Source organism: Schistocerca cancellata, chromosome 3 (assembly GCF_023864275.1).
Source record: "Schistocerca cancellata isolate TAMUIC-IGC-003103 chromosome 3, iqSchCanc2.1, whole genome shotgun sequence".
NCBI lineage: Eukaryota > Metazoa > Arthropoda > Insecta > Orthoptera > Acrididae > Schistocerca > Schistocerca cancellata.
In genome coordinates, this window is record NC_064628.1 from 80,833,071 (window position 1) to 80,858,362 (window position 25,292).

Below are 25,292 nucleotides of genomic sequence, written 5' to 3' on the forward strand. Positions count from 1 at the left end.
TGTGCAGTGCCCGTGCGCCTTTCCCGCGTTCGCCTGCCATCCACCTTTTACCGCTCCCTTACAGACAGGGCGTTCACCCGAGGTTTTGCATTCTACATACCCCAACACATTGCCTACGTATGGACCAGACGCACAGTTACAATTTTAAACGTCTTACAACAGTCTCAACATTTGTTACATTTCCATTCTATTACAATATCGCTTGACATTTGACATAAACATTAATATTCACATTGAAACTTATTTACAGTTTTCTTAACACAATGGCATCAGACAAAAAACAAATGAAAGCCGAACATTAATTACACAAGTTTATCGAAAAATCAGAAGAAAAAAAAATGTACAATAAGACAGAGTCGTTGTTGTTACAAGCCGTAGAAGCACGCCTGCCAACTATCGTTTATGACGCACAACTCCTTCTTGGTGGTGAGATTTTATTTCCTTCAACATAGATAGTTGAGAATAGGGAGTAATCGAACTGACAGTGTTAAGGAATCGAGACGATGTCGCAGAGACAGTATTGAAACTGGTAGATCTGCTCAGGTTGTCCGCCAGGGGTTGGTGGTTGAGAAGCAACAGATAGTAAGAGATGGGATTAGTGCCAGTGAATCGATGAAAAGCTTTTCAGTCCTTGGAGAAATTTCAGGATGAGTTTAGCAATGAGTCTGGTGCATGTCCGGCGCTAGTCCCGGAGTGTGTTGGTGCCTGCTGGTGGCGTTTGAGTGTACCCTGGACACGAGTCCCAGGAAAGAAGCAATATAAGCAGCGGCTTAATCATCTAATGCCTCTAATATGGACACCTTGCCCGGGCTTTACTGTAAAGTGCCTTAGATATATACTTCATTTTTGTTATTCTGCTCGTACCACTCTCTTCTTAGATTATCTCTTCTCTGCAAAACGTATTTTATTGGCTATATTGTATTACTGATAGAGTGGTACAATGTTTTGTGATCCTATTCTTGACGCAACGTGTTGCAAGATACGAGAGATTCTCTGGCTGTTGTGCTGTTCCGATCAGTATACGCCAGTGCTGCATTCCGAGTGCTAAGCCAGCAGACCGTACTGATTACTTAGGTTGCTCAAGTCTTACGTTTCACCCGCTTGGTTTCTTTTGACTAGTTATTTTATCAGTTTGATGTAATTACTTTAGCTCCTTATGACTGTACTTGGGTACGTTATTATTTGTTATCTAATATTACAACAATAGTGTTTCAGAATCACATATTTTCATTTATCCACTGGACATCAACTGCGTTTTTTTTAAATAGCAACCGCCATTTTTATTACATATTCGTGTAGTACGTGAAGAAATATGAATGTTGTAGTTGGAGCACTTTTTCGCTTTCTGACAGACGGCGCTGAAATAGTCACAAACATATGGCTCACAATTTTAGAAGAACAGTTGGTAACAGGTAGGTTTTTTTATATTAAAATACAGAACGTAGCTACCTTTGAACACTTTATTTCGGTTGTTCCAATGTGATACATGTACCTTTGTGAACTTATCATTTCTGAGAACGCATGCTGTTACAGCATGATTACCTGTAAATACCACTTTAATGCAACAAATGCTCAAAATGATATCCGTCAACCTAAATGCATTTGGCAATACGTGTAACGACATTGCTCTCAACAGCGAGTAGTTCGCCTTCCGTAATGTTCGCAGATGCATTGACAATGCACTGACGCATGTTGTCAGGCGTTGTCGGTGGATCACCATACCAGATATCCTTCAACTTTCCCCACAGAAAGAAATCCCGGGACGTCAGATCCGGTGAACGTGCTGGCCATGGTACGCTGCTTCGACGACCAATCCACCTGCCATGAAATATGCTATTCAGTACCGCTTCAACCGCACGTCAGCTACGTGCCGGACATCCATCATATTGGAAGTACATCGCCGTTCTGTCATGCAGCGAAACATCTTTTAGTAGCGTCGGTAGAACATTACTTAGGATATCAGCATACATTGCACCATTTAGATTGCCATAGATAAAATGGGGCCCAATTATCCTTCCTCCCATAATCCCGCACCATACATTAATCCGGCCAAGGTCGCTGATGTTCCACTTGTCGCAGCCATCGTGGATTTTCCGTTACCCAATAGTGCATATTATGACGCTTCTTCGCTAAATAGAACGCGTGCAAGAAATCTGTCATCGTCCCGTAATTTCTCTTGTGCCCAGTGCAGAACTGTACACGACGTTCAAAGTCGTCGCCATGCAATTCCTAGTATATAGAAATATGGTACGGGTGCAGTCGGTGTTGATGTAGCATTCTCAACACAGACGTTTTTGAGATTCCCGATTCTCGCGCAATTTGTCTGCTACTGATGTGCAGATTAGCTAAAACACCTACATGGGCATCATCATTTGTTGCAGGTCGTGGCTGACGTTTCACATGTGGCTGAACACTTCCTGTTTCCTTAAATAACGTAACTATCCGGCGAACGGTCCCGACACTTGTATGATGTCGTCCAGGATACCGAGCAGTATACATAGCACACGCCCGTTGGGCATTTTGACCACAATAGCCGTACATCAACACGATATCGACCTTTTCCGAAATTGGTAAAAGGTCCATTTTAACACGGGTAATGTATCACGAAGAAAATATCGTCCGCACTGGCGGAATGTTACGTGATACCACTTACTTATACGTTTGTGACTATTACAGCGCCATCTATCACAAAGCGAAAAAAATGTTCCAATTCAAACATTCATATTTCTTTACGTAGTACACGAATATGTAACAAATATGGGGATTCCTATTTAAAAACGCAGTTGATATCCATTTGACCTATGGCAGCGCCATCTAGTGGGCCAACCATAGTGCCATCTGGTTTCCCTCTGCAAGCTAGACGATTTTCGTTCCCTGTAGTTTTTTCGTTTGATGCTTATTTCGTGAGATATTTGGCACGGTCACAATGAATGGACAATACCGGGCGCCACCCCAGGCGGTGGATAGGGGAACGCTCTTCAGATACTAAGCGTACCGAGGAAATAAAATACTCAGGGTGGACCAAAAACAGCTCAGCAAATCCAGGTGGGTGGCATCCAGGGCGGGCGGCTTCCTGGTCAGCCTCTCTCCATCCAGAGGGTGCGGCTGCAAATGAATGCTCCAAGAACTAACATTCCTTGGTCCCAACCTCTTAATGGAAATAATGGACCAACAATATTACAAGCAACCATGACTCGTGTGAGGAATAACAAGAATACCCCAGGTGGTAACCAATCCACCCGTCAACAGACGGCCACCAAGAACTCAGATTCTGGGTAACGTTGACTTACGCTATCACAGAGAAAGTCGGAGTTCTCTGGCAAACTTCCACACAAAACATTTACATTTCTTCGGTACTTCAGTGTAAACACACTGATCCAACCAGGAACACTACACAACCTAACATTAGAGCTCAACAAACAGAAGATACTGATACTTGCCCTGCAGGAAACCCGCATTACAGACGAAAACGCTATGGATTATGGAGACTGCCGTATCTTCAAGAGCAAGACAGACAAACGAGTCGCCCACGGTGTTCCGTTTCTTGGCATGGCCTTCATGGTACATAACTAGATATTCAGTTCAATTAGAGAAGTCAGTACAACAAACAACAGGTTAATGACAATGCGCTTACAGTGTGCAAACAAGAAATACACCATGATCAATGTACATGCTACCACAAACAGTGTGCAAACAAGAAATACACCTTGATCAATGTATATGCTACCACAAATGGCGATAACAAAAAAAGACCCCACTTCAACAGAGAAGTTCTGTGCAACACTACAGACAGTGATGACCAAGATCCCCAAAGACGACATAAAAATGTTGTTGCTGATTTCAACGCACAAATCGGGCAGAGAAAATCTGAATCAAAGAACTGTGGGAAGGTTCCCGGTGCACCAAAATACAAACAGAAATGGCATGAGTCTCATCGAACTATGCCAGCAGAATAACCTAAAGATTATGTCAACATCTGTCAGGAAATCTGCACGAAAACAGAAAACATGGAGATCACCTATACAAGAGATGGGAGAATTCCAATAGACCATGTAGCGATTTCCTACCCAGTCCTTAGGAGATCCATGACGTTCAAGCACGTAAAGATGCCAATATTGATCCAGACAACTATCTAACTCGAATCAAGATAAAATTTACACCGAAGAAAATCCATCAGAAAACAGTGTATGAGCTGGTTGTTTGCTGGTGCCAGTTTCCTTCGATTGTCTTTTCATCGTTGAGTCGACTTCGATGCTTCTTTGTCTTCTTCGCATCTTTTTCGGCGGGGGATTTTAACTGAAGTGCGCTCGCTTTCCGGGGGCTAGTGTGCGGGTATTCGTGGTGTGAGGTGGAGTGACGTGGGACTGTGCTTGTATGCATCATGGCGAGAGACTGAGTCGGCATGACGAAGGAGCGTGGCCAGCCGCTATTGCGAGTTTAACAGTTACAATGCAGATCTTCTGCACATGGTGATGGGGATTTCCTCGAAGTTGGAAAGACAAGTTCCGTTGAGTTGGTTAAAAGTTGCTCAGGCCGAATGTATTGGAGTCGTCGAGTTGCCGCGGTGGGTGATGTTCATATTAACGAAATATTCCAGTTTACTAAAAACCATTGGAACTGTTCCAGTTGCTGAATTTGGTGCCGTCACTAGATACCTTGACGGCAGTTAAGGAAGTGTAAAGACGCCCACCAAACAGACACGGAGCGTAGCTAAACACGTAGCTAGAAGTGCTACTAAGTAATGCGTAAGTCTGTGTCTGGCGTTCCAAACTGCGCTGAAATATTTTTGCCATTCTACGTGTTACGTCATTATTTTAGTGTGGCCTTTAAATGTGCGCCGAGATTAATCTTGCTATTCCAACTTTTATCCCGTTACTTTAAGGGATTAAAACCCCCAACGGACTTTTCACGTGCGTAAGCTTGCCAAGTCCATGCTTGCAAAAAATTCTCATCGTCCCATTACCGTACCTGTAACTTGGTGTGCTTAAAAATTAATTTTGGACCCGAGTTTGCTTTCCCTCGCTCCAAAATTTGTTCAAAAAACACTTTTCGAACTCTTCATACGATTCGAACAAAGTACATTTAACATTTGCCCAAGACTGTGGGTCTCATTCCAGATGCCATTTAACGTACTTTATCTTCGCTTCGTCGAACATGCCGCGAACAAGTGTCCCTACACGCAGCCAAAAAATTTACTGGGTGACATCTTCCGTCATCTGTGTAACATTTCACAGATCCAGTATTTGCAAGAGAAATATTTCTAACCGGCCTGGCCTGTTGGAAGGCTGACGAATTTAACTCGCTTTTTATCTGTTGCATTTGTTTTTAAATTCATTTTCAGTAGTGATACACTACTCTATTTTATCTTTAATTGTGCTCACTTCTTTCTCCTCCTCACCTAAACGAATGGCAATGTCACTAATTGCTAAATTTATATCGCTTTTATAAGCATCTTGCGCTTTTATACAGTCACTTACCTTGCCCCCACGTTCCGTCTGCATCTTATCCATTTTTCCCCAAGATCTATATCCACTGATTCGATTTTAGATTTTACTATTACAACTCCGTCTCTAATTTTCCCCATATTCACTCGGACACATTTTAATTCATCATCAATTGCTTTTTCAAGGTTACCCATAACTTTTTCAACTTCCTCTTTCACAGCGGAACCTACTTCAGTTCGCCTTGTACCCATATCAGTCCGTATTGTATCCATAACTGTTTTAATTGTACTGATATCATTTGTCATTGTATTAATATTATTTCGCAATCCCTGGATCATTTGCATTAGCTGAGACATCATATCTCCACCACATTCATTCCCCTTGCCTGAATTCCTACTAATTACACTTTCGCGTTCGGATTTTGGATTTCGTTTTCAGAATTACACATACTAGGTGACTTTTATATCTGCGAGATCTGTAAGTGGAGCTTGAACTTCCGAGTCGAACATCGCACTATTTGTGCAGGCACATATCTGATCTGAGATGGTTGCCTCTGCCATGGTGATGCCGTAGTTGTAGTGGAAGTTGACACTGAAGACTGCCCTGGAGTACTCGAAGAAGCTTCCGGCGTACTGCTCTTGATTTGCGTCCGCCACTGGATTAAGTCGCCAGATGTAGTTGTAGCTGCTGCTGGTTACCGCGTCTTCCAGCAGTCTGATAGCGCTGTCCCTTAAGCGCGCTAACCGCTACTATTCCCTGCACTGAACTTATTTAGACTCCGAGCCCCCACGCAAATTGACTTCAACGTGATACATTAGGACCTCTATCGATAGCATGTGTTAGTTGTGAAAATAACTGTGTAATTTCACTATTTCCAGAAACCTACATGCGAAAAAAAAAAACGATCTCATACTGTATTTTGTGAGACGTTCAGTCTACAGAAATCTCTACTGGTTTTGCAAAGATTTTTAGACTTCGCATAGTACGCTGAATAACTGAGAGCAAAGGAATTACCACTTTGCAGGACACATATCCCGGACGAGCCCCCAATTGCGGGCTTTCCAATAGAAAATGAATGGTGGGGTTTTGGTGGCCCTCAACTACGTACTCCCTGACTCAACGTTGAAATATTAAAAGTTTTCGCTGGTTTCGTTGTCTAGGGGCTGGGATACGTAGTTGCCGCATTACAGGCCAAATACTCTACAGTATACGATAAGAATACACACATGTGTCGAATAGTCGAAGGTTTCTACCACTCAGCAATTGCGAATTATTAATGTAACATATAAATTTATAAATGAAAGGTTCCAATTAAATAAAATCTGCAGGTACTATCTTAACGACTTTAAATGATGAGTACGATAGTAGAAGTACTTTTGAGAATGCGGTATATCTCTGCAAAACACTAATTGGTGTCGATGATCCAGCAATTAAATAAATTATTAGTTGGATAACAGGGAAACAATAGATTCCTACTTCACGTAATTAGTTATGAACAACAACATAGCTCGCGAGATATTCATTTCTGAACACATACTACGACTTCACTGCAGAAGCCACGGAAATCACACAAGAGCACAGGTCGGAATTCCGAAATATTTCTATCCACCGCGACCACCCGCAAACTTCTCCACTGTCCAAGTCTTTCCACCGACTCCCGAACTCCCTTCTCCTCTCTCGAAACGATGCTCTTCTCTCGCGCCCACCCAGTCTCCCCATTCACGAGCACTGTGATTGGCTAGAGCGCTCTCGCCATGTCTTCAAGCTAACGCAGCCACAAAGAAATTTAAGCACGTACGAAACACTGTATCTACATCTAAATACTTGAAATTAAATAAATATTCCTACGGCTGGACCATAAAAACGCTCTAACACACATTATTAAATACATAAACAATTAAATAAACATATATCAACAGAAAAGGAGCAAAAGGTATGCCAGGAGACTAATGTCACTGTGCTTTCTAACCCACAGGAAATATTTAACCAATTTCTTCACGAATAGTATATATCGGATATAAACAAAGACACAGATGAATAAATATATTTATAAGCATGCTACTACCGTTTTCACAGATGTGAAAATTACCGAACAATCAGTTTAATAAGCCACAGCTGCAAAATACTAACACGAATTCTTTACAGACGAATGGAAAAACTAGTAGAAGCCGACCTCGGGGAAGATCAGTTTGGATTCCGTAGAAACAATGGAGCACGTGAGGCAATGCTGACCTTACGACTTATCTTAGAAGAAAGATTAAGGAAAGGCAAACCTACGTTTCTAGCATTTGTAGACTTAGAGAAAACTTTTGACAACGTTGACTGGAATACTCTCTTTCAAATTCCAAAGGTGGCAGGGTAAAATGCAGGGAGCGAAAGGCTATTTACAATTTGTACAGAAACCAGAGGGCAGTTATAAGAGTCGAGGGACATGAAAGGGAAGCAGTGGTTGGGAAAAGAGTAAGACAGGGTTGTAGCCTCTCCCCGATGTTATTCAATCTGTATATTGAGCAAGCAGTGAAGGAAACAAAAGAAAAATTCGGAGTAGGTATTCAAATCCATGGAGAAGAAATAAAAACTTTGAGGTTCGCCGATGACATTGTAATTCTGTCAGAGACAGCAAAGGACTTGGAAGAGCAGCTGAACGGAATGGACAGTGTCTTGAAAGGAGGGTATAAGATGAACATCAACAAAAGCAAAACAAGGATAATGGAATGTAGTCGAATTAAGTCGGATGATGCTGAGGGAATTAGATTAGGAAATGAGACACTTAAAGTAGTAAAGGAGTTTTGCGATTTGGGGAGCAAAATAACTGATGATGGTCGAAGTAGAGAGGATATAAAATGTAGACTGGCAATCGCAAGGAAAGCGTTTCTGAAGAAGAGAAATTTGTTAACATTGGGTATAGATTTAAGTGTCAGGAAGTCATTTCTGAAAATATTTGTATGGAGTGTAGCCATGTATGGAAGTGAAAGATGGACGATAAATAGTTTGGACAAGAAGAGAATAGAAGCTTTCGAAATGTGGTGCTGCAGAAGAATGCTGAAGATTAGATGGGTAGATCACATAACTAATGAGGAAGTATTGAATAGAATTGGGGAGAAGAGAAGTTTGTGGCAAAACTTGACCAGAAGAAGGGATCGGTTGCTAGGACATGTTCTGAGGCATCAAGGGGTCACCAATTTAGTAGTGGAGGGCAGTGTGGAGGGTAAAAATCGTAGAGGGAGACCAAGAGATGAATACACTAAGCAGATTCAGAAGGATGTAGGTTGCAGTAGGTACTGGGAGATGAAGAAGCTTGCAAAGGATAGAGTAGCATGGAGAGCTGCATCAAACCAGTCTCAGGACTGAAGAGCACAACAACAACAACCGTTTTTCGGTGTAATTGTAGAGTACTTATGACCTGACGTGATCGATAGTAATCTAACACTTGGACCTCCAATAATGCATGTACTATTTAAGTTACATGCCTGTAATTCATACCAATTTAGGTTTACACTACTAGCTATCTAAAGACACGGTGATCGACAAAATCAAGTGAAGCGATTATATTTTGAAAATTCGTTGCTGCGTGTTACTTGTATAATTTACTGTTGGATACTAAACTTTAAACTAATAAAGATGTTGAAAATCTGATTACACCTTCAGAATAGTCATGCAAATAGTAGTAATGTACATGTTTCTTTTTGAGGTATCGTGATTCATCTGGTTACTATTAATTTCCATACGAACTGTGAAACGTCTGCCATTAAGGTTTCACTATGCCCGCCATCTTTGGCACTCCCGCATAGACATTTCCTTCATCGACACAAGGCACCGTCCTCGTCACAGCGGAATTCCCAGCCACACGGCTGGACCATGTGCTGTGGCTACCCCGCTCGTCCGACTAATGTCCGGCACCACATGGTTGCCTTGCAGAGAGGCCCCAGCCCCGCAAAGCGGCCCGTGCCGCCACTGCTTCCCCGAACTTAGAATATTTTCAGGGCGCGACGACTCGCCTGTTACCTCACAAGTTTGTCTCCCTCTTCAATTCTTCAGTTCTGTAAATTGATTTGCAGTAGAAGGAAACCATATAGCATCACAACTGGAACTAAGATGGTGTACAATTGGGTGTTATGCTATAGTTCATTTCTTTTATCTTGACGGTTCGCGCATGCCCGCCCAGACGCGGGAGATTGCTGCGTTGCCAGTTGTACGCGCCAAGAGAAGCAGCGCCTTAGGACAGTTTAGTTCGCAAACATAACGTTTAGGGGGGAGCGCGCAGTTTATAAGTAAAGCCACCACGGCCGCATTAACCCTTTGGCTGCTACAGAGACGTGCTCCCCGCATTCCGCGATGTGCGCGATTTTGTCGTCACTGCACTGCTCGCCTCTGCAGACACATCGTGTTTCGACTGCTTTGACACACTTTATCATTCGATTTCACAAAAACTATGTGGGCCAAGAATTTCGTTTTTACACATCTTCTTGACTGATACCTTCCCCAAATAAATGACTTAATTTTATTTCGACGTTCAACGCAATTATTGTGCAGCATTAGATGCAGTAAACCATTGCACGAAATTTTGTAGAGTTTGCAGAGGTAAAAGTCCATAGTGTATACTTTCCGTATGGTCGATTTTAGTTGTCACTAGAAATTTCACAAAATTACATTCAAACGAATAAAATTCATGAAGTAAGACACTTTGATATTGCTTTTAGATAAAGAAAGTATTAGTGACTGTACAAGGTTTGAACTCAGAACCTTTCACTTAGCATCCAAACACTTTAACCATAACACTAACGCAGCTCATCATTCAATACTTCTCCCAAAGGACTTTAACATAACACGCAAAATACCGACAAACACTGTTGGTATGACTATGAATTACTCATGTTTCGTCGAAGTACAATAGGAAATGAACAGTTACCGCCATTCTTTATTGCGAAAAAGGGTTCGTGAGAATGATGCAAACACCTTTCCTTGCTATCACCTGAATTAGGAGGCTTATTGCTTGTTTGGTTTAATTAATTAATAGAATATGAAGCAATTGGTATAAAGAATGCTTTTTCCAAACTTTCTATAAAAGAAAGTCTGCTATCAAGACATTGCTTTTGTTCAATTAATTTATTTATGACTGAACGTTTCTAAAACTGAAGACACTCGTCTGTGCTCTGCATTGATGTCGAGCTGTGGCAACGTCGTTCTCTGTTCATTGGCTGACTGTGTTTTGTGACGTCAGATGCGCAGCACGAACCTAAACTCGGCCGCCGTCATAAATGACGCGCACTTTAATACACTGAAAAAACAATGACCATAAGAGATACAGAAATGGTTATGCCCATCACCATAGGGGAAAAATCTATTGGGCGCAGTCATATAAAGAGACTCTGTAACAACAAGTGTAATATCGAAATAACCAGGCGATGTATTCAACTTTAATGCAGTTATATGAGCATTTTTGCACTGTCCTTTCGGTTAATTGCATTGTTTTATCATTATTATGCCTTCTAATTCATATTATATATTTCATAGTTGTAAAGATCTGAGGATCTTTTAAATCACCGCAAGAACTGTTGCATATCATCCTGTAATAAAGGAACTACTAAGAGCTAATGCGGCTAACAAAAATTTTTCAGAAGATTTTAACATTTTAAAAAATTGAAATATTCCTTCTTATTTATATTTTCACATCAGAATATGAGCGCTAAGGTGCACGGATGTGAATGCTATCCACAACATACCTTATTTTCGATACCTTATTTTCGGTCAAGTTTTAAAATTACGAATGTGATTCCCCAAAATTCCGTAAAACTATTTTCAAATACCTTCTTATCCGCATTTATGACAGTTTAATTCTATCCCTTTCATATTAACTGGCCCACCATTGAGTTCCACCAATCTAGTTTCAGATCCAAAAGTCTTACAATAAATGGTGTCTAACTGAAAAGTTGCCAGAAGAAGTTACCTAGCAACGTACTATTATCTATTTAACCAGACTATGTGTTGCAAGTTGCAAGTGCAGATGTAGTTAGGTATCCATAATGATCACAATTGTCATATGATGAAGTGAAAAGTTGTGCGTGCTATTTCTTTGCGATCCTGAAAACTTGATAAAAAAAATTACTGTTCCTGATAACCTAGTAACGTATGTAGGTTTAAATTCAAGGAGAGTAGCGAATGAAGCAGTAAGTATTACCAAACTGAATTAAAAACATTAATGTGAAATAAATGCAACGGTTGTAGGCGCTTCAGTCTGGAACCGCGTGACGGCTACGGGCGCAGGTTTGAATCCTGCCTCGGACATGGATGTGTGTGCTGTAGTTCTAAGTTCCAGAGGACCGATGACTTCGGATGTTGAGTCCCATAGTGCTGAGAGACATTTGAACCATTTTGAAATGAATGCAAAGTAATTACTAAAACACAGGCAGCCTTTTAGAAACTTCAACTTGAAATCAATATGAGTAGCTACGATACGTTCATCACCATGTGGTCCCATTCTGTGACTCCTCCACGATATGCTGACCACTGAATAATTCAGACGTTGTGGCTGAAGCCTGGCCCACACTTAGACGGTAGCTGTCCTGAGATCGTCCAGAGTATGCGAGGAAGCACTGTAGGTTTCAACTGGTCCCAAGAAGGCTCATTTGGTTTCATGTTGACAAACACCAAACCATTTGGTTGGTCCATAAATCCTGTAGAAGGGTGCTCAAACGAAGTGCGAACCATGTGCTCTTGCGTTATTGTCGTAAGAGATGAACCCATTGCCGAAATGTTGAGTATAGGGCTGAACCAAATGTTGGAGCAGTCCATTCTGTTCCTCTACGGACATCAAATTACCCTTGATACCAGCAAGAGGCGTCGACATCATACTTAATAACAGCCAAAACCAAGAATGACGCCCACCCCTGTTGACCAATGGGACTGCACGTCTCAGACCTGGATTGGCATCTGATCACCTTTAAACTCTTCTACAACGGGCATCAAGCGACAGAGATACTCGGACTCAACGGTGAAGAAAATCAGACGCCACTGATCGATTAGAACTGAACCAAACGAATATGACAGTAAGAAAATAAATTAAAATTTTGTCAACCGATCTGACTGATGATCCACAGACGCTTTGGTCTTACGCAAAATCAGTAAGCCGGACAAAATCAGCTATCCAGTCACTCCGTGGTCACACAGACACCGAAACGGGAGATACGAGAGAGAGAGATCCGAAATACTAAATTCGGTCTTTCTAAACTGTTCCCCCTCGGAAAATCGTAATACAGTCCCTACTTCCAACCACTGTACAAACGTCGAAATGCCAGATGCTGAGATAATCGATCGCTAAATGGAAAAGCAACTTCAATCGGTTAGTACTGGAAAGCCGTTAGGACCAGACTACACACCTGTAAGATTCTACAAAGATTAGGTGAAAGAACCTGCTCATCTTCTAGCAGCAGTTTATCGTAGTTCGTTGGAGCATCGAACGGTGCCTCTTGTTGTTGTTGTGGTCTTCAGTCCTGAGACTGGTTTGATGCAGCTCTCCATGCTACTCTATCCTGTGCAAGCTTCTACATCTCCCAGTACCTACTGCAGCCTGCATCCTTCTGAATCTGCTTAGTGTATTCATCTCTTGGTCTCCCTCTACGAATTTTACTCTCCACGCTGCCCTCCAATACTAAAATGGTGATCCCTCGATGTCTCAGAACTCCTATCAACCTATCCCTTCTTCTACTCAAGTTGTGCCACAAGCTCCACTTCTCCCCAATTCTATTCAATACTTCCTCATTAGTTATGTGATCTACCCATCTAATCTTCAGCATTCTTCTGTAGCACCACATTTCGACACCTTCTATTCTCTTTTTGTCAAAACTATTTATCGTCCACGTTTCACTTCCATACATGGCTACACTCCATACAAATAGTTTAACAAACGACTTCCTGACATTTAAATCTGTACTCGATGTTAACAAATTTCTCTTCTTCAGAAACGCTTTCCTTTCCATTGCCTGTCTACATTTTATATCCTCTCTGCTTCGACCATCATCAGTTATTTTACTCCCCAAATAGCAAAACTCCTTTACTACCTTACGTGTCTCATTTCCTAATCTAATTCCCTCAGCATCACCCGACTTAATTCGACTACATTCCATTATACTCGTTTTGTTTTTGTTGATGTTCATCCTATACCCTCGTTTCAAGACACTGTCCATTCCGTTCAACTACTCTTCCAAGTCCTTTGCTGTCTCTGGCAGAATTACAACGTCATCGGCGAACCTCAAAGTTTTTATTTCTTCTCCATGGATTTTGATACCTTCTCCGAACTTTTCTTTTATTTTCTTTATTGCTTCCTCAATATACAGATTGAATAACATCGGGGATAGGCACCTAGCGAATAGAAAAAAGGTGCAGGTTATGCCAGTTTTCAAGAACAGTCGTAGGATAATACGCATAATTATAGGTCTGTATCGTTGACGTTAGTCTATTGTAGAATTATGGAACGTGTTTTATACTCAAGAATTATGACGTTTTTGCAGAACGAAAATATTCTCTATAAAAACAGAGATCTTGCGAAACTCAGCTCGCTATGTTTCTCCATGAAACCCACAGCGATGTGGATTTTGGCGCGGAGGTTGATGACATTTTCCTTGGCATCAGGAAGACATCTGACAACGTTCCACACTGAACCTCCTTGCACATAGAACTCAGCACGTAGCTCTTAATGGAACAAAATCTACAGATCCAAAGGTAATTTCCGGAGCATGCCAAGGAAATGAGATAGGACCGTTACTGTTTAAAACGTGTATTAATTATCTAGTAAAGGCGTCGGAAAGTGTTTAAGACTGTTCGCAGATGGTGCGGTTGTCCACAAGAAGGTAGCTACGCCAGAAGTCGACTTGACCTAGAAGGAACTGATGTATGGTTCAGGCTCTGTCAGTTGATCCTGAATGTAAATAAATATAACATATTGAGCATACATGGAAAAAGAAATCCACTACTGTACAGCTACACTATTAATGACAAACCGCTGGAAACGGTATCTGCTGTAAAATATCTAGTAATAACTGTGTAAAGCGACCTTAAGTGCATTGACCACATAAAACAAATAGCGGGGAAAGCAGATTCCTGAATCAGATTCATAGGAAGAATCTTAAGTAAATGTAACTCATCCACTAAGGAAGTGGCATAAAATGCGCTCGTTCGACCGATTCTTGAATGTTGTTCATCAGTCTGGGAGCCTTACCAGGTAGGACTGATAGAAGAGATACAGAAGGTCCAACTAAGAGCGACGCGTTTCGTCAGGTGCGAGGTCATTACAGAAACGCTCAACAAAAGAGGCGTTGTACATCACGGAGAGGTTTACCATTGAAATTTCGAGAGAGTACTTTCCGTGTCGGACAGCACATCACTTCCATTCACATACATCTCACGGAAAGAACAAGATGAAAAAATTCGAGAAACTATCTTTAATACAGAGACCTATCGGCAGTCATTCTTCCCACATGCCACTGTGGAACTGAGAACTGGGAAATAGAGGGGTGGGGAGGGGGGAAGATTAGTGTACCAGAAGAACATTCCGCAACTCGCCATCAGGTGAATTGCAGAGTGTTAATGTAGATGTACTCGTAGATATATTCTCCTGTCCACTACCCTCGCGCACCATCGTCATAAAACTTTTGCACTTCTAGCTCTTCGCTTCTGAAACAGATGTAAGAAACCGCAACCACCGTCCTTTCGCTGAAAATACAAAGGCAAGATAGACAAATTAATAGGATGCAGCCAGATGCAGGAATGAACAGGTGGCATAGAAATAATCCAGTGATGAGAAATAATTTATTAAAATAGCTTATTCTTGGGATACTAATTTTTATTTGGCTAATCAAACCTAGTAACTTCAAATCGCCAGAACAGCTACTCACCACATTATATTGTCCCCACAACTCTACTTGCGTACGGTAAAGTACGATATCGAGACCACGTTTATTTAAAGTAACAATAGTGTTGCAGCAAAGGGCAAGAAAGTTGCTTCTAAACTCTTTGTGCGGTAAAAAATGAGCTAGTTTTGGCCATTAGACGGTTGGGTACCAAAATTCCCAACACCATGGCGCCTCAAATCGTGTCCACTGGTTTTGGCACTATGCTCCGGTTACTGTCAAAAATGAGAGATAACTGCCCTCGCATGGGCAAGGATTGAGTTTGGTGGTGAGAGAACTAATCAGTGGAAAAATGAGAATGGGGAAGATGTAAATCCTACAGTGAGCCCAGTAAAAAGATCAGTTACGCAGTCGTTTTCGGTCTACCTCCATTGACGCCACCTTGCCAAAATGTGGGCAGTTTTTGAAGAGGTGATTCCGACCTGTCATTGCCTTTCCCTTCTGTCTTCTCCATCCTCCGCATTCTGGTTAGACCTTCGTTAAAGTGCCACTATGGATGAAAAGCTGCAGTGGTGCTGTTTCTAGGTTCTCTTTATAATGTGTGTGTGCGTTTGTGTGTGGACACTCCACTGTATTGTTTGTTTTCATTACAGTGCACCCTTTGCGTACAGTAGGATAGTAACTTCAAACTACTGAAAACAGTTCTTGTAGGCCAATCTCTTCTATGATTTCGCTACTAAATGCATTGTTAAACTACTGTTAACTGTTTTTGTCTGATTAACATAAATTTTTATTGTGTTGAGTCACGGCGACAGGAAAGTGACCCCTTATTACTTCCGACAAACATGAAGTCCAATAGCTGTATAAACACAGGACACGGACCCCTCCTGCAAGAACGCAAATAAGTCAAATCATTTCGTCATCATCGGTACCTGTGAATTAATTTCACATTCACAGCAACATATCTCTCCCCCGTCCCTATTCCAGCTACCATCACCCAACAGCCTTCTCACCCCAGTCATAACATACAGTGTCGTTCATATTGATCTCCAAACAGATGATGAGAAGATGGTTGCGTGCGGTCTAGATTGACACAGCCCTTCCATTTGCCTCCAAAAAGAGAGCGCGCTGTTCTACATTCTGCAGTATTCGCCACGATTATCTAGGATTCATAATTGCTAGGTAGCGTCATTAACGAGTGTTGTCGATCGTGGGCGATCTCTCCACAGCAGATGTCCAGTGCTTTGTGTGTCACAGCAGCGATTGAATATTTTGATTACGTCTTCGTACTGTACGCCCGTTCGACAGATAACGTCCTGTTCTTGTCTGCTTGAGGTGTGCTCTAAATGAACCGTCAGGGCACTATCAGATTTTACAGTGTACGCAAGCTGAATTGTCTAAATCACGATAGCAGACAGAGCGCTCTACCGAACTTCACAGAGCATACTGGTTTCTTTTTTACTTCAATTACACAGAGTGAAGAGACGAAACATTATGATCACTTAATTAATCACGTTGTGGTTCACCTTCGGTACGCAACGTAGCAGTGATTCTACGTTACGTTGCATCTTTTCGACACGTCCTTGCTATGTTACCAGAGGTAGGTGGCACCTTATATCTACGCACAAGTCATAAAATTCTCGTATGTTACGGGACAGTAGTGTTTGGAAGCAGAACTGACGTCCGATAGCGTCCAAGATGTGTTCCAACATCTTCTTAGCAGGCGAATTTGATGCCAAGACATCAAGTTGAGTTGTCTGTTACGTAACTGAAACCACTGTAACACGATTCTGGCCTTGTGACACTGACATTTATCCTGCTGCAAAGTGCCATATCTGTGTGTGGGGACATCAGGATCCTCCGCGTAGACAAAACATAATTATGGGTCTACTTATGTCCTCCGATTCCTTGAATGTACCTGGTGGCGGTGTTGCGGACATACATGGTAAAGTAGGTACACAACCAAAGTAGAGTGGAATGGTGAGTTATTATAGCGACGATATGGGCGCGCCGTGAGTATCTATGAAAGAGTGTTAGAGCACGGTAATACGAGGCCTAACCAGAGAAAGTGTAGATCAGAGGACTGCCCACTCTCTAAAGCAGGATAGGCGGCCATTTGTGGCAGATCTGATGACATCTACATCTACATCTACGTGATTATTCTGCTATCCACAATAAAGAGCCTGGCAGAGGGTTAGATGAACCACCTTCAAGCTGTCTCTCTACCGTTCCACTCTCGGACGGCACGCGGGAGAAACGAGCACTTAATTTTTTCTGTGCGAGCCATGATTTCTCTTATTTCATCGTGGTGATCATTTCTCCCTGTGTAGGTGGGTGACATCAGAATGTTTTCGAATTCGGAGGAGAAAACTGGTGATTGCAGTTTTATGAGAAGATCCCTTTTCAACGAAAAACGCCTTTGTTTTAATGATTGCCACTCCAATTCACGTGTCATGCCTGTGACACTGTCTCCTTCTTTCGCGATAACACAAAACGAGCTGCCCTTCATTTTACTTCTTCGAAGTAATCCGTCAGTTCCACCTGATGCGGGTCCCACACCGCACAGCAATACTCCAGAATAGGGCGGACAAGCGTGGTGTAAGCAGTCTCTTTGGTAGACCTGTTCCAGCTTCTAAGTGTTCTGCCAACGAATCGCAGTCTTTGGTTTGCTCTATCCACAATATTATCTATTTGATCGTTCCAATTTAGGTTATTTGTAATTGTAATCCCTAAGTATTTAGCTGAATTTACAGCCGTCAGATTTGTGTGACTTGTCGCGTAATCGAAATTTAGCTGATTTCTTTTAGTACTCATGTGAATAACTTCACACTTTTCCTTATTCAGTGTCAATTGCTACTTTTCGGACCATACAGATATCTTATCTAAATCGTTTTGTAAGACGTATTGATCATCTGATGACTTTACAAGACGATAAATGACAGTATCATCTGCGAACAATGTAAGACGGCTACACAGATTGTCTCCTTTGTCGGTAATATAGATCAGGCACAATAGAGGGCCTATAACACTATCTTGGGGAACGCCGGATATTACTTCTGTTTTACTCGATGACTTTCGGTCTATTACTACGAACTGTGACCTTTCTGAAAGGAAATCACGAATCCAGTCGCACAACTGAAGCGATACTCCGTAGGCACGCAGTTTGGTTAGAAGACGCTTGTGAGGAATGGTGCCGAAAGTCTTCTGGAAATCTAAAAATATGGAACCAATTTGACATTCCCTGTTGATAGCACTTATTACTTCATGAGTATAAAGAACTAGTTGTGTTTCTCAAGAACGATATTTTCTGAATCCGTGCTGACTATGTGTGAATAAATCGTTTTCTTCGAGATCCTTCATAATGTTCGAATACAGTGTATGTTCCAAACCCCTACTGCAAATCATCCTTAGTGATTTAGGCCTGTAATTCAGTGGATTAATCCTGCTTCCCTTTTTGGGTATTGGTGTGACTTGAGCTATTTTGCAGTCTTTAGGTACGGACCTTTCCGTGAGCGAGTGGTTGTATATGATTGCTAAATATGGAGCATTTTTTATCAGCAAACTCTTGAGAAGAACCTGACTGGTATACAAACTGGACCGGAGGCCTTGCCTTTATTAAGCGATTCAAGCTGCTTTGTTACACGGAGGATATCTACTTCTATGTTTCTCATCTTGGCAGTTGCTCTTGATTGGTATTCAGGAAAATTTACTTCGTCTTCTTTGGTGAAGGAGTTTTGGAAAACGGTGTTCAATAACTCTGCTTTAGTGGCACTATCATCAGTGACTTCACCGTTGTTATCGCGCAGTGAAGGAATTGATTGTGTCTTACTTTATGTACGACCAGAATCTCTTGGGTTTTCTGCCAGGTGTCGAGACAGAATATGGTTGTGGAATTATTGTAAGCATCTCGCACTGAAGTACGTGCTATATTTCGAACTTCTCTAAAAGTTTGCCAATCTTGGTGATTTTGCGTTCTTTTAAATTTGGCATGCTTTTTTCGTTTCATCTGCAACAACGATCTGACCCGTTTTGTGTACCATGGGGGAGACAAAGAGTACAGTACTGGGGCCGGCGCGAGTGTTTCAGAGCAAACCGTCCGGAGCACATTGTTGAACGTGGGGCTCCGTAGCAGACAACCCCTACGTGTTTCCGTGTTGACCCAAGGGTAGCGTCAGTTACGATTTCAGGGGACAGAAGACCATCGAGACTGGACGGTAGACCAATGGAAACGTGTCGTATGGTCGGTTTAATCACGTTTCTAGTTGCACCAAGGCTACGATTATGTCCGGTCCGACTGCTCGAGACATGCATCGTGCCTCGGATGCAGGCCTGTGGGGGTGGTATTATTCTATGTGTACAATTTACCTACGCTTCCATACGACTCGTGATGGTAACAGAAGGCAGCGTGTCTGCTTAAACATTATAGAAGACTACTTCTACCACCGAACAGCAGTAAGTGTAGTGGTTGGAAACTGATGGTATTATACACTACTGGCTATTGAAATTGCTACACCAAGAAGAAATGCAGATGATAAACGGGTATTCATTGGACAAATATATTATACTACAATTGACATGTGATTACATGCCGGCCGAAGTGGCCGTGCGGTTAAAGGCGCTGCAGTCTGGAACCGCAAGACCGCTACGGTCACAGGTTGGAATCCCGCCTCGGTCATGGATGTTTGTGATGTCCTTAGGTTAGTTAGGTTTAACTAGTTCTAAGTTCTAGGGGACTAATGACCCCAGCAGTTGAGTCCCATAGTGCTCAGAGCCATTTGAACCATTTTTTTGTGATTACATTTTCTGGCAATTTGGGTGCATAGATCCTGAGAAATCAGTACCAAGAACAACCACTTCTGGCCGTAATACCGGCCTTGATACGCCTGGGCATTGAGCCAAACAGAGCTTGGATGGCGTGTACAGGTACAGCTGCCCATGCAGCTTCAACACGATACCACAATTCATCAAGAGTAGTGACTGGCGTATTGTGACGACCCAGTTGCTCGGCCACCATTGACCAGACGTTTTCAGTTGGTGAGAGATCTGGAGAATGTGCTGGCCAGGGCAGCAGTCGAACAAGAGGTGACCGAAACGTGTAACCAATGGCACCCCTTACCATCACGCCGGGTGATACGGCAGTATGGCGATGACGAATACACGCTTCCGATGTGCGTTCACCACGATGTTGCCAATCACGGATGCGACCATCATGATGCTGTAAACAGAACCTGGATTCATCTGGAAAAATGACGTTTTGCCATGCGTGCACCCGCGTTCGTCGTTGAGTATACCATCGCAGGCGGTCCTGTATATGATGCAGCGTCAAGGGTAACCGCAGCCATGGTCTCCGTGCTGATAGCCCATGCTGCTGCAAACGTCGTCGAACTGTTCGTGCAGATGGTTGTTGTCTTGCAAACGGCCCCATCTGTCCCAGGGATCGAGAAGTGGCTGCACGATCCGTTGCAGCCATTGTAGTGTAACGACGTAAGTTCTTTATAAATGATTTTCTTTCGACATATGACCATGTGTAGTCTTCGTCACCTACGTCAGTTACAAACCACTTCAAAATTATTTATATTCTTTTTAAATTGTCTCAGAATGGTTCTTGAACGAAACTGTAAAACATCATTTGAGTCGTATGCACAGAATTACGTCACTTGGTTTGCGTAAACTTTTTCAATTTTAGATGTCGTTTGTTTCTCCTCAGAAATTATATTGATACACGTTATCTGATTTAATCGAAATTAGAACCACACATTGAATAAACTTTTGAGATTCAAAGTTGCGATGAACGCTGTCAAAATTCAATAATCTTGTCAAATATCTTATTAATCCATTCCCATAATTCTTCATAAATAAATCCTCAGAACACGTATTTCAACTTTACTAGCATCCACTAGTTTATTATCTTCCTACATACAGACGTGAACCTGAGCCTTGACAAGATAGGACTAACATTTTCAATAAGATTAAACTTCCTATGATATCATTGTTGTACAAAAAAATTACATATTTTCATTTATCAATTTTTAGAAGCACGACGCAACAAATCGGTTTCAGGATCTTCCGTTGCTCTTTGGCTGTCGACCCGCGACGTATAGTGGCCAGCAATTTTCTCTCTGGTCGCGGCAGCGAAGATGCTGTCTCCGTTCGTTGCGCCGCCCTCTCCGTACATGAAACATAAAAAAATACAAAACTTTAGGCAATTCACAACCATTACAATATATTACAAAAATACATAAACAAAAACTAAATTAAACTTATATTCACCTGCAAACTGGGCTGACACTGGTGGATGTGTGACGCTTCAATTTCGTCCCACTACACCATGTGGATAAGATGACTGTCATCTCGACTGCTAGTGATAAGAGGCCGTTGGGATCCAGCACGGCGTTCCGTATTACCCTCCTGAAACCACCGATTCCATATTCTGCTAACAGTCATTGGATCTCGACCAACGCGAGCAGCAATGTCGCGATACGATAAACCGAAATTGCGACAGGCTACAATCCGACCTTTATTGAAGTCGGAAACGTGATGGTACGCATTTCTCCTCCTTACACGAGGCATCACAACAAAGTTTCACCAGGCAACGCCGGTCAACTGCTGTTTGAGTATGAGAAATCAGTTGGAAACTTTCCTCATGTCAGCACGTTGTAGGTGTCGCCACCGGCGCCATCCTTGTGTGAATGCTCTGAGAAGCTAATCATTTGCATATCACAGCATCTTCTTCCTGTCGGTTAAATTTCGCGTCATTAGCACGTCATCTTCGTGGTGTAGCAGTTTTAATGGCCACTAGTGAATCTAATAATGTGAAGTGTATTGCAGTTGCCTGTAATACTATGGTCCATTATTTCTTTGTACAAGTGATAGTTCGTTCATTGATATCCTATTAAATGAAATATAAAAATAAAATCACTCTATAACCGTCCTACCTCTCCTACTAATTAGGCTTTTCTATGTGACCGTGTGCCTAAAGTCCCCAATCTGTGGGAAAAAGCATTTGTTCCGAAGAACAGATTAATTATTAGTAGCTAGTGAAAAATTAGGAAAAAAGGTTTCCAAAGTATGTCATTAATGAAAATAACCAACGGTCGCCAGTTCCTCACCGGAACAAGAATAATTAAATTGAAACTGAACTTTATACTAGTAAACAATCTTACGTAAGAATAGTTATTGGCGTCAAGTACTTCACGCATTTGTCGCAGTAGTCAAATAATAATCAAATAACTATCACATAAAGCATATTATATAAATTTTCAGAGCTCATTTAAAGTAAGATTGTTTATTGACTGTCGGCAGAAACTTTTTGTTACGTTACTCACCGTAATAGTGACTGTCGTAATTGTAGGAAACCAAAAGATTGAATTTATTCATTGGTAAGGAGTGTCATTTACCTAGCACTTACTCTGATAATTCTCATGAAAGTTACACATTATGCCACAAGCTATAAATGAGAACTGTGCTTTGACAATGAAATTCAGTGTCCAAGTTTCGTACAGTTTTACTACCAATTTTTGATTATGAATGTTACCCTATTTTTAGCGAATGAATTAATACTGGCTTTTGCATCATTCTATTTCTGACATTATTCATACTACCACCAAAGGTAATTGTCCAAAAGTCGGAACAAATATGTTTTGATAAACTAATAAATCCAATCCCAAAGAAAGCAGGTATTGACATATGTGAAAAATACCGAACTATCAGTCTAATAAGTCACAGCTGCAAAATACTAACGCGAATTCCTTACAGACGAATGGAAAAACTAATAGAAGCCGACCTCGGGGAAAATCAGTTTTTGATTCCGTAGAAATGTTGGAACACGTGAGGCAATACTGACCCTACGACTTATCTTAGAAGAAAGATTAAGGAAAGACAAACCTACGTTTCTAGCATTTGTAGACTTAGAGAAAGCTTTCGACAATGTTGACTAGAATACTCTCTTTCAAATTCTGAAGGTGGCAGGGGTAAAATACAGGGAGCGACAGGCTATTTACAATTTGTACAGAAAGCAGATGGCAGTTATAAGAGTCGAGGGGTATGAAAGGGAAGCAGTGGTTGGGAAGGGAGTGAGACAGGGTTGTAGTTGAGGTGTCAGGTCAGAGGGGTGTTCTGAACACAATTTCGACACAAAGCAGCTCAATAGGCTGTGGAGTGTAAGGCGTAGGCTAGCAATAGAACAGTGCATCACCATTGACTAGACACTCATTTAATGAACACATAAGTCAGGTATTACCCAAAAGGAACAATCAGTACAAATTACAAAATAATATTCTTTTCCTTTAAGTCACTCAAACATTTAAACAGGCAAATATCAATCATTTAACTGAAAGCATTTTAAGAAAGCAAGACTAGAAAATTTGAATGATGTGTTAAAATCATATTTAAATAGGCTCTGACCGAGCACATATTTTAAAACGAAATACTTCCTTTAAGGAACCAGCGATCAAAATTAATTACATAATCCTCAACAACCATACTACATCCAAGACATTTAAGATTAAACAGTAATATATAACATCAGAGAGCTGCAGTCCCAAGTTTTAAGCAGCACGTTTCAGATGGACTGCACTGCAACAGTACAATACAAGTCCCGCAGAGGATCTCCCCACACAGGAAGTTATTGCCGCAATCGACAAAATATCAACATCATTCCATGTACAGACCTAAAACTAAAAGCTCTCTTAAGTTTGGTGCAGTTAATTCCCTTTCAACATAACATACATCACAAGTCTAGCCCTAGGACGGCACCGACACCCCGCAATTTAGCACGCGAAAAACTACAGCGGTGCACTTATCACGTATCCTTACAAAATCCAAGAACAGAGAGCCGGCTTCCCAATAGCGGTACATTTAACCACGCGCAGCGTGCGGGTTGCGGGATGCTGATCTCGTCCTTAACCTCAACACCAGTTCAAATACTAGTCAGCCTACAATCTTGAACCACCATACACATTCCTTCAGTTACTGCATAGAAAGCCAATGTGATAGGCAAACAGACCAGCATATGATAAAAGCTTAAGCAATATCCTTGCTACAAAACCCTTGTGAATAGTAGCCATAATTTTTTTAAAAAGTGAGCACACCCACAATCAAATGACAAACAACGCCAATCATAAGGACAGTAGCACATAATCAAGCAGCAATGGTAACTTCTGCTTAGATTGGCTACAAATCAGCGAGTGATTTAACACACCAGAGAACAGTCTTTACAACATAACCATCAATACAATAACAAATTACTCACACGTGTACTCCCCCACGATTTCGATCTGCAATGCCATAGACAAAACGTGGAGAACGTATCACTTAGACCAACATAATGGTGCTCCCTCAGTTACCCCAAATAACTGACTCGCTTAGTTGCACAGCAAATAACCCGACCTAATGAAACAACCACAGTTTTCGCCTCTAAATTGTCACAGTACAAGTGAGACTCAATCACAAATGTAATTTTACTTCACCAGTTCCCGTACAGTCAATACAAGCACCAGATTTTCACCCGTTTATAGCGGCAGGCAGCAACATCGTACGGAAAAGAGCGTAGACGCAAGCTCTTACCAATTCCCTTCTCCGAAAGCAGACACCGCAACTCTCGGGAACCACTGGGACATCGAACAGAAAAATCTTTACTCCTTCACACAAATTACAGGACGCCCGCTTCCCGCTGCTTGCTACGGCGCCTTCCGTTCAGAGCCAACTTGTATATCTCCATGCGATAGGTCCGGTCCCACACTCTCTGCGTCAACCGGGCAACCGTCTTCCACGACGTCCCGGAGCACACCCCCACAGGACCTCGCCACGTTACTCCTCACGTAGGCCCCAGAGGGCGCTGCATACCGCCCTGACCGTGGCAGGAAAGATAAACCACCAGAGTGGCACTATCGATATGAGCCGCCACGGCTCAGCAGCCTATCCCCGACGTTATTCAATCTGTATATTGAGCAAGCAGTAAAGGAAACAAAAGAAAAGTTCGGAGTAGGTATTAAAATCCATGGAG